We start from the raw sequence: 9,964 nt of genomic DNA, 5'->3' as shown, positions 1-9,964 counted from the left end.
TTTAAGAGGCAACCTTACTAAAAGAGAGATAGAGAAACTAACACCAACCTGAATTGTAGTTAATATATCATTGACATTATTTGCCAGCATACCTTCTAAATTTGAATAAATGTAAATTGTAGTTAATACATCATTGAGATTATATATTGCAGTTAATATAATTAATACAAACTCAAGCTGTAAAAAGCTGAAATTAAAAGGAAGTGTAAAGGATACATAAACTAACATTAAAAACGCAATCATGTATTGTTTGTATTCTTTTGGATTCGATCGTGTAGATTTTGTTGTTGCCAATGTTTTGGACCGAACACCATGATCCATCATCAAGACATGAAAGCAAGGATACATAAACTAACATTGAAAATACAACCCTGTTTGCATTATAGAGACAAGTGATGGAAAACATCTAAGAAATAAGATTGTGCATTTTACTTACTTCAATATCACCAAACAAATCACATAATAAAGAATGGTTCAACAAAGACAACATCATATACTCTTTCACTCTTAGCTCTCTTATTGGTATTGCATGTTAAGCTCTACTTAAGACTCCAAAAATAGAGCCCAAAAATATTGTAAGGTCATGTTTTATGTAGCTACAAAATTATTAGATATCATGCTGGATCTCAAAACTTGAACTAGCCTCAAGATTTGAAATATTCATCTTAAATATTTCATTCAAGTCATTCTATCTTGCCAGATCTCCATTTGGCTAAATTTCAAGCTCATAAAATAATTGTTTCTATGATTTACTAATAAAGCACCATATTTTTCAACAAACCCATCATATAGACTTCATTTCCAAGTTCCATAACTGCTACCATGTCCCTCAAAAATCCTTAATGTCTCGGATAGATATGAGTGAGGCATATTACGTATATGATGTAGAATTGAGTATGTTGAACCAGACTATCTGGTCTTTCTGTGTGTCATGTCTTGTCTTTCCACGTGTCAAGTCAACGTTATTAGTGCATGAAATGAAGGATTTTAATAACGTCCAAGAGGCCAAAGCAGCCTATGGAACCCATAGACAGCGCACACCACAAAGTCAAGGCACCATGATCCTAATCCGCCTGTACCTCTTTTTTGAGCTATTATTTAGTGTTTTTGAAGTTTGTGTAAATCTTAATCTTGATCCATTTCAAATTAGCATTAAGCTAATGTTTAGTGTTTTTGAAGTTTGTGTAAATCCTAATCTCGATCCATTTCAAATTAGATTGGCATAAAGTTCTTAGTATGAGAGCATATTGGGTCGCAAATTAAAGTATGTTGTTTCAGTTGTTTGTGCACGTAAACATGGTAAGATGAGATTACTCTGGCCCTTAATTGGAAATTGTTTTGTTTTTGTTCTTATTCCATATCAATTATGGTCAATTGGTTTAATTTAATGACAAAAAGCTTTTGTTTAAGAGCTAAGGTAGCTACCATGCAATCAAGTTTTCATTGTTCTTATGGAAAATTTGTGAAGTTACTAGGTCCTATTATTTGAAAAAGTTATCAATGCATTGAATCATTATATCATGGTCTACAAAATTATGTCATTTTTCGAGTAAAATAAATACACAATTATGCATGCTAGAAGACACTGAACAAACAGATAGCCTATTTGAACACTTTGTTTAGCAAACAAAGAAGGAAATATTTAGCAAAAATGAAGCATGCAAAATCAATGCAATTGGTTGATCAAAACCAAGGAATCAGTTGAGTGACAACATTTTAGTTATCTGTCACTTTTTGGCTACACTAGGGATGGAGCACAGCTAACTCTCAACATGCATAACCTTAGGGTTTCTTTGGCACCAAGTGCAAAGACAAAATTTTGTAATATTTTGACTTCAACAATAATGATAATAGCATCACATGCGCTTATATTTTTGTAGCGTTGTAAATTGTACACTCTTAATTGGGTGGTACAATTTCACGCTTAGGTTAGCACTCGCCTTAGTGTGTTTGCATGTTGCATTTTAAATTACATATCAGTAATTAATTAATTAATTAAATTAAATCTAAAGTCCTTTTTCATCCCTCTACACGTCATAAAATTGGGCCCTTAATCTTGAGTGTGCCCCTTTTTATTTTATTCTTTCAATTAATTAATTCTTCAAAAGCCCTAATTATGTCCTATTTCGACCTTCAAGGCCTGATTTCGCATACCTAAATACCTTGAATCACCGCATCCTTCTGGAATTGACTTTAGAATCACGATACCTTGCTTCTCTAAAAAATGGGGAAAAAGTTGGTCGAACCAGGATGATGCCTCCTAGTCCCTACTTTTTTTCCCCGAATTTCAGGAGCATGTTTTGGCATTATTTTCATGTTTAAATCCAAAGGATTGCGAAATTATATTGATTCTAGGTCGGCCTATGATCAAAAGCAAAAGTTAAGGTTTCATACATATAGCCTTTTATTTCCTCATTTGAAGGATCTATCTAGCAACTTTGAGGGAGCCTCTTATGAAGTGAAAGTGCAGGTTTATGTGAAGTCTTCAATCAAAAAAATCAAGCATTTGTCAAGACTACATCAACCATTTTCATCATCAATTGAAGCTTTGAAGATGTTGAAGAATAATAGGAGAATACTGACTATTGATTGGCTTGTACCTCTCCCTTAGGGTTTGGTATACTTTTATGTTATTTTCATGTCTTTGTATGAGCTTCATAACAATCATTTTTAGATTTGCATTCATGCTTTAGATCCATTATTGCATTTGTGATTTGAAGCATTTACATTTACATTTACATTCATTTAGGGTATACTCACAAGCGTAGGGTAGAACTCTAGATTTACTTTCTTGTTCACTTAGGATCTTGCACACACACAAGATTCTTGCACACACATTTTCAATACATTATCGGCTATTTGTGGAGGTGGAAATCACCAAAGCAAGGGGTTTGACTAAGGCAAAACCCCATATAGCCACCTAGACACTATTTTTCAAGTTGCAGGTGTAGGTACAAGAATCTGATAGATGCCCAATCTTCAGAACCAACGGAACACATACGTGCAGACCTAGTCTCAGAGGTAGATCCTAGTTTTTTGATACCAAGGCACCACACCCAGGTCTAGGACCAATGCGTGGCGCCTTGGTCCTCTATGTTTTGCAAGTTTTTGTGACAATTTAGCAGTGCAGACTCTCAGACAACAATTTCTAGAAGTACAACTCTTTGCAGTATCAAAGGCTAGGGCATATCACTCTGGTCCTACTCAGTAAGCCTCAAATTCCAATGATAGGTACACCTCTGAGTTCCTTTTCTTTCTCTATACTCAATCTCTCAGTTTTAAATCTGCAAATTTCAGTGTTTTCAATTTATATTTGCATCTTTGCTCATCTCCTAGCATAGTTGATCATTTCATTACATTTGGCACATCTCCTCTTCATAGCAACAAAGGAATAGAAACCCTAAATATATTCCTTGACTCTCTCTCTCTTGCGAGAAGTAGTCAAAGTGAATCATCTCCTTAGGCTCTTTCGTATTCCAATGTGTGCATGAGTGGGATTAGGTCTTAGTTTACTTGATTCCATTTTCATCCTACACAACTTCTAAATGATTATTTGGGTAATCATAATGGGTATTGTTGTGACCTTTTGACATATCACCCCATTGCAAACGGGGATCTCCTCTTTCCAACTTTTCGCTTGCGTTAGGTTAGGGTTTTTGGCAGTTAGGTGGTAATTTTGAGCTTTCAGTGTTAGAGTCTCATTTTTTATATGATCATGCTCAGAGGTCTTAAATGTGCGACCAATGTTAGATTTTAAGTTTTTAAAATTAATAGGATCAAGGTGTTAAAATGTCAAAGTGATATTGAGTTTTTCTAAGTTTTGAGGTTGCAACTAGCCTTTAAAATGTGTTTCAAGTGTTGTAAATTGGTGCGAATTTTGTGTTAGTGTCAAAAGTCCCTATAGGAGTACTTTTTCCACTCTAGGAGGTAAAATAAGTCAAATATGCACAATGCCCTGATGGACTCCTATTTTCCACCACTTGGATCCACCTAAAATGTTAAAAGTCCCGATAGAAATATAATTTCCATTGTGCTAAATGATAAAATTTGATAAGTTTGGGCTTTTTACAGTGTGAAAATCATCACAGTCCCAATGGAAGACGTTTTTCCCCCCATGAAATTAAGGCATAAAAGTAAAAGTCCCAATGGGAGGTGTTTTCCACTCAGTTTTAGAAGTGAAAATGGACTTTGTCCCAATGGAGCATAATTTTCCACTCCATTTTTTGAGCAAAAATAGTTATTTTAATAATGAAAATGGTCTCAGTCCTCATGAGGCATGTTTTTCCCCTCATGGACTAATTTGCAAGTGTTTTGGGGGAAAGTCTCAATGCATCAAGAATCTCCACTACAATTGTCTCGATGGAGGTTGTTTTTCCACCAAGCCTACCAGAGCAAAATATATGAAGAATGTGTGTCCCGATGACCCATGTTTCTCCACTAAGGGGTAAAATGACCAAGTTTGAGTGAAATTTGAGTGTCCTAATGAGGTTTGATTTTCCACCAGAGTGAAAATAATTGAAATGAAGTGTAGGACAAATTTGTGTGTCCCAACGGAGGTCGATTCTCCACTAGGGACAAAATGAATGAAAATGGCTAAGTTAATGTGTCCTGATGGTGCTTGAATTTCCCCTGGAGGCATTTTGATGGAATTTGATGAGATTTTAATGGGAATTTGAGCCCTGATGCAGGACGAATTTCCACCAAGGGGTATTTTGCATGAATATGATCAAATTTGTGTGTCCAGATGGCTATCGATTTTTCGCTGGAGTGGATTTGTGAGGTAAAATGAGTTAAGTGATGGAATTTTTGTGTCAAGATGAGGGTCAATTTTCCCCTCAAGGTTATAATTTGCGAAATGGGATGAATTTAAGTGAAAATAATTTGTCCAAATGGGATTCGATTTTCCCCAGCTGGCTAGAGATTGAACTCAAGTGAAGTTTTTAAGGTGAATTTGTCCCAATTGACATCGATTTTCCCACCATGTGCATTTAATGATTGAACATATTGAAAATGAGGTTAAGTGTTCAAATCCCAATGCATATCGATTTTCCACATGGCTGGTAAAGGCAAATTTTTATCCCACATTGGTTGTGTGATGACATTTCAAGGCAAAAACATGAATAAAAGATAGAATCCAACGCCTTATATTTTATTATTTTGTGATTGATGTGATGTGTGAAGGCTAGAAGAGCTGATTCAAGGTGCGTCATTGCTAAGTAGAGGGTGCAAATTATTTGAGGCATTCCTTGGCTCTACATTGGAGTCGCTAGAGTTGAGAAGAAAGGCGTCATGGTTGGTTGAAGTCTGAAACACTTCACTTCCAGCCACCATTAACATGCACAACATTGTTACTAGCTCTTATTTGCAGACTAAAACGATTATTCCCAGCCATTGCGTGTGCCAAAACGTTAGTTGATTGGGGGAAAATCACATTATGTCTAGTGTTGCACCATGATTGAGGGTGTTCCCAACCATTGAGGTTTAGTTGCGGAGGTGTTTTCTGACCTTCAGACTCGAAAAATCAGACCTGGAACAACATTTTAATAGCAAAACCCTATTTTTTTAGTTTGCAAGAATGTCCTCGAACTGATGAATTGCAATTAGACTTGGAATGTCTGGAATTCAGGTTTATGAGAGGCAACATGCCTTATTTGGGTTGAAATTTACACATTTTCAGAATTTGTTTTACTTATTGTTTAAATTCTAAATTTTTAAGCCCATAAATGTGATTTTTTTTTGAAAAATCAGAACCTAGGGTAGTTCTGAAAATGAATTATTGGAGTTATTTTATCATGTTATTGACTTCTAGCTTTGTACAGGTGCCATGTCTAAAGCAGGGATATCAGCAAGGAAGACTCGGTTGAACGTTGTGCAAGAAGGTTACTATCATAAGTCACAGATATACTAATGGAAAAAGATTGGAGACACCAACATGGAGTAACTGGATATGAAGAGGATGAGACGAAGAATGTTTGGAACGAACAATCACCTACCATCATCCTTGGCGGCTAATATCATGAAGAGTGGGATTTCTAATGCAGATGGTTATTCAGTGCAACGAATTCATGGTTGAGTGTGCGAAGCATTACGACCCACCAACCAGAACTATCAAGACACCTAGGGTTTGGTGCTTGCATACCTAGCCGAGGAGTCTATTAGGGAGGCATTTGGAATCCCAAGATATCAGGACATGCAAGAGAGAACTAAGGAGGAAGCCCAAGATAATTTTGAAAGAAGATCGAAGTCATGTTTGACAACTATCAATAATGAGTGGGTCCTTGAGACAAGGTGGCACCACTCGATGTTACCCAAGAGATTCCTATGTTCAACCTTCAAAGAGTACAATGATTTGATATTTTTACTCAATTGAGTCATGGGAGCATCTCAAGGGGCGCTATTTGAGACATGGATGTATTATTAGATTGAAGAGATAGTAGGAGGCATAGTCATGATTAACTGGGCGAAGATTATAAGTGAAAACCTAGATATCCAGTTGAGGAGTTTGGAGAGGACTAGGACGTTTAACATTACTTCCTACCTAGTCTACATGCTTGCAAGACATATAGTTTACAAAGGATTGATATGAAAGGGTGAAGTTGGAAATAGGCCTAGACAATAAAGGGTGTACAAGTGCTATCCACACTCCACCTGCATGAGATTGAACACTATAGAAGGTTGAACGATGCTTTCACCATGTACATCACGAGGTTGCTACAAGGCGAAATACATAAACGATTGTCTAAGCAGGCAATGTCACTCATTGAGAAGTACGAATCATGGTATATTCAGTTTCCTACCTTCGCAAGCTTCCTAGGTATCTGATAGACAAAATGGTATTACTTGAGGTAGTGAGGCAGCTCTTAGAGTTTGAATTCATCCAAAAGGTGAAGCATGGGCAGGGGATAACTTTTCCCATCACACTTAGGAAGATGATGGAGGTATGCCCCACCGTAGCAGCCCCAAAGACAGTTAATGAAGAACTTGAGTTCTTTCATCTTGGAATCTATAGAGGCAGGGATCCATTTGATCAATTTCAAAGGATTGTAACAACGAAGGGAGGAAAGTTTATACACAGAAATGACATCAAGGGTTATTGGGCTAATCTCATGGATGAGTTCATAGTTAGAAGGAAGATGTGGTCTCAGATGTCACTGGACTTTATGAGGAAGTGTAACTTCTTCTCTATTCCAAATTAGGTGCAGGATGATGGGGATCATATCCATTTGCAGTATGCAAAGGAGAAAGACAAGCCTATCACGTTGCCTAGTTAGTCGCAACCTAAGTTGCTAGATTTAAATATTTTAATGAGAGATGTGAATGATTGCTCCAAGAAATGGGTGGACAAGTACATTAATAAGTTGAGAAAACAAAAGGTCACCCTAACCTATGAGAAGATGAGAAATGAGGAGTCCTCTCTCAATGATGATGAAAGGACAATAAGCAATGTTAGAACACATAATGATGAGGAGAGTCAGGTTCCCAAAAGAAGAAAAGGTATGCCAGGAGGATCACAAACGAAAGATGATGAGGAGATTGTTAGCCAGGAGTCAAGGCACAAAAAACATAAGTCTAACACTCCTCAATCTACCATGAGTTCCTCATCTGTGAAGGAGAATGATATGATAGACAAGGACAATGAGTTCGAACAGGGTTCCAACACAAAGATACTACTAGAAAATGATCAAGATGTGCATGCATCAGCACAATCGGCACCACATGAAGATGATGAAGAGCAGTCAGGATCTCCCACAATTCAGCTTGAGGTCCATTTGGGCAATGATGTGGTGGATTTGACAAACAATAAAGATGATGATGAGGTTATTTCAGCCTTGAGAGGACTTGATGAAGATCAACACCTCAAAGATGGGATGGAGTTCTCTACAATTCTTGATTGTTTATTGAGAAGCATGGAGAAGAAGAAAGTGATAGAGGCACAACCCACATAAGATATTGATGACTTCTTAGCTAAGGTTGGCAAGGAAAAAGAGAATAAAAAAGAGATGTTCTCTAGGATTACTAGAGATGATCTAGAGGAGCACGCATTGCACAAGTGGTTGTACCGACAAGTGATAAAACTAGAGATATGATCACTCCTATGGATTATCAGGTTACCACAATTGACTTTGGATATACTACGAAGACACGAGAGTTTCAGGAGCTCGATGATACTGTCAAGGCAATTGAGGCACGGTTAGACAAGACTATTGAAAAGAAGGAGATGCTTGAGAGTGAGAACAAGAGACTCAAGGAATATATTGAAGGGATGAATTCCCTAAGGCATGAGGATCCTACCTTTGTCTCACCCATTGCTATTGCTCATGGATCCCCCTTTGATCATGAGGCAATAAGGAATACATACCAAGAGGTTGGAGAATGGATAGAGGATATTTCAAGACAAGCGGATGATTTCCTAGCTCAGTTTGTACGAGCATTTGATAAGACATTGATGTTGGTCATGATGTAATACTTGGAAGGAGTGTGGGAAGATTTCCAACCGGTGCAAGAAAAGATTATTCCTCGCCTTAAGGTGTTGAAAAGAATTCCTACCTCTACATTGATCTAGGAGGGAGTTGTTCAGGAAGGTAATGTTTATGATTTCCATGGATGATATTTTTCTTTGGCCATGCGAAAGTCAGTGTATGATCATGCAAAGCAAGAGTGCATGGAGATGGAGGGATCAATCCAAGATCCTTAGATCTATTGAAGAATTATTGGGATAAGATGGACCCACACTTCCAACTGTTTGAATTTGGAAGAGTTGAAAGAGAAGATGAAGTTTATTTACTTCAAGCAGTTGGAATCCATAAGGAAGAATCAGTTGGATGACTTGGTTTCTCTCATGATTCACATCAATAACTTCCAAAAGCTTATGCCGGCTTGGGAAAGCTTTTTCGATGCTTGCTCAGATGCCTTGAATGTGATTGATTTGCAGCAAGAAGATCTACCCAGTGTTACGATGGAGGAACTGAACTCAATCTTAGCTAGGTTCGTTGAATATGTAGCTAGAGAGGGATGCAGGTCGAAATCTTCTAGAAGATTCCCTACTTGATGACTATGCAATGTCAGCATTATCTCAGCCCTTGATTCTAAATGAATCTTGGCAATTCATTTTGGTTTGAGACTCTATATAAACTCCATTCCTCTCATTTGTAAGAGAGATTTTTTAGAATTGTCGCCTATATGTTGCAAGTTTGAATTTAATCATTGAAGTTTGGTGATTTTATGAGATTTTGAAGCATTGTGTGGTTCGCATGCCTACAAAATTTAGATTAAAATTGTTTTCAAGTATTTTTAGTTGGATGGAAGATATTGTTGAATGCATTTGAATGAAATTTGTTTAATCCATACCACTAGCTTCTTGTTGATTGTAAGTTTGCCTTGTGTGGTCAATTAGAATCAAATTTGAACTTAACTTCAGTTTGTGTTTACTCATTGATATGCATCCAATTGATGGTGTTGATGTTGCCTAGTATGAATTTGAACATCTATCAATGACCTTAGATGATTGCACTAAGCTTATGTTGAGTTGTTCTTTGATGACAAACCCTAGCCTAGTTGAATTTCATTGATTCATTCACTCTCTCGTGCATTCTAGGTTTAAGATAGGATTAGAATAGAACTTCTAAATCCTTCCTCTTTTGCATTTTATTTAAAATCTTTGTTAGAATAGATCAAGAGCTCAATTGCAAGATCATAAGTCATTTGAAATCATTGACAAGCCTACTCCATTCATGATACATTTGAAATCTTTAGAACAATTGTGTAAGTCCCCACGTGAAAACAACAATTCACATTAAACCATTGAGCACCCACATGTCAAGAACTGACCGCAGAAACCTTGAAATTGTCTTAGATGATGAAATATTTTTAGCATCTAAAGTGAATTTGTTCAAGAGGGTAAAATACTTTGGTATTTTATTCTGTGTTTGAAGTGCCTAAAAAACACATCAACATGCATCTACAT

This window comes from Cryptomeria japonica, chromosome 6, assembly GCF_030272615.1.
Source record: "Cryptomeria japonica chromosome 6, Sugi_1.0, whole genome shotgun sequence".
Lineage (NCBI taxonomy): Eukaryota > Viridiplantae > Streptophyta > Pinopsida > Cupressales > Cupressaceae > Cryptomeria > Cryptomeria japonica.
This window is presented reverse-complemented; position numbering follows the sequence as displayed.